This window comes from Arachis duranensis, chromosome 3 (genome assembly GCF_000817695.3).
Source record: "Arachis duranensis cultivar V14167 chromosome 3, aradu.V14167.gnm2.J7QH, whole genome shotgun sequence".
Classification (NCBI taxonomy): Eukaryota; Viridiplantae; Streptophyta; class Magnoliopsida; order Fabales; family Fabaceae; genus Arachis; species Arachis duranensis.
Window position 1 is genome coordinate 83,646,221 of NC_029774.3, and position 1,804 is coordinate 83,648,024.

Below are 1,804 nucleotides of genomic sequence, written 5' to 3' on the forward strand. Positions count from 1 at the left end.
CCCAATGAATTCCCCATTTCTGATCTACCACTTTCTCTTTACATTCTGCAATTAAATTCATGCAATCACCCCGATCCCTTTTTAATTTCAGCAATTTAGCTTCTCGCTCTTTAATTCATGCAATTTAACATTCCGCAATTCTCATCTAAATCTTGATTCCGCTCAACTAGAATACACTTCTAATCCGAATTGCTCACTCAACCAATCCTTGTGGGATTCGACCTCACTCTATTGTGAGTTTTTACTTGACGATAACCGGTGCACTTGCCGGAAGGAATTTTTTGCCGATCGTGCAATTTCCTAAAATCGTAGCATCAAGTTTATGGCGCCGTTGCCGGGGATTGGTTTTCGATTGACTATTCTCAAATTGGAAGATAACTAGATTGAGCATTTATCTTGTTTTGTTAATTCAGTTCAAGTTACTTGTTGAATTTTAATTTCTGCACTCTGTTACTTGCTTTCTTTTTTTCTTTATGCCTTTAAATTCAAGCAACTAACTCACTGACCCACCAACTATTTGAATTAATTCCTCAACTGCTCCAACCATACTCTTCCATTAACCAAGAGTATTTCACTTGTTTGTTGCCTGTGCTGTGTTCTTGTATGACAGGTAGGAGAGGAGAGACATGAACTCCTTCATATACCGAACCAGAGAGGATCCTTCATAAACTTAGAAGGGAAGCAAGAGGGAAGAGAGTACTGAGAGAGGAAGAATCTGAAGGAGAATCTGAGGACAATTTTGAGGAAGCTCTAGATCTCAACATGGATAGAGAAGTTCACAACCATGAGAGAGCTGATGGAAACAATGCCATTCCCGAGAGGAGGGTTCTTGGTTCATACATAAACCCAACCTCTGGGAATTGTGGTAGCAGCATTCAGAAACCACCCATTCAGGCCAACAATTTTGAACTCAAACCACAGCTAATATCACTGGTGGAGAATCATTGTTCATTTGGTGGGAGTGCTAATGAAGACCCAAACCAACATCTCACAAAATTCCTGAGAATTTGCGACACTGTGAAGTCCAATGGAGTCCAGGAAGATGCCTATAAACTGCTCTTGTTCCCATTTTCACTTAGGGACAAGGCAGCTAAGTGGCTGGAATCATTCCCAAGGGGGAGCCTAACAACCTGGGATGAGGTGGAAAGCAAGTTTCTGGCACGTTTCTACCCCCCACAAAAGGTCAATAGGCTTCGATCTGAGGTTCAGACTTTTAGACAACAACATGGTGAAACTCTCTACGAGGCATGGGAGAGATTCAAGGATTTGACAAGGAAATGCCCACCAGACATGTTCCATGACTGGGTGCAATTGCATATTTTCTATGATGGACTTTCTTATGAATCAAGGAAGGCTGTAGACCATTCATCAGGAGGTTCATTGAACAGGAAAAAGACTGTGGAAGAAGCCATTGAAGTGATTGAGACAATGGCTGAGAATGAGTACTACTATGCTTCAGAAAGACACAACACTAAGGGAGTCATGGAGCTGAACCATGTTGATACAATTCTAGCCCAAAACAAGGTGTTTGCCAAACAACTAGCAGAGCTCACCAGGAAATTAAAAACAAATCAAGTGGCTGCAATACACACACAAGATCAAGAGGAAGTAAACACTGAAGGAGGTGATTGGGAAGAGGCCAACTATGTGGAAAATCAACAAAGGCAACCATATGATCCACATTCCAACACTTACAACCCAGGATGGAAAAACCACCCAAACTTTGGGTGGGGAAACCAGCAAACCCAACCACAAAACCACAAACCTTACAACCCCAACCAACATAACAATTCCACATACCAAA

At 41.7% G+C, this 1,804-nt stretch overlaps 1 non-coding gene across 1 annotated transcript; it reads right to left on the reverse strand.

Moving 5' to 3' along the window:
• Positions 1-1,188: 1,188 nt before the first annotated feature.
• LOC127745916 (small nucleolar RNA R71) lies at positions 1,189-1,292 on the reverse strand. Its single transcript, XR_008007539.1, has one exon. It is a non-coding gene; the product is annotated as a small nucleolar RNA R71 (small nucleolar RNA).
• Between the last annotated feature and the right edge of the window lie 512 nt (positions 1,293-1,804).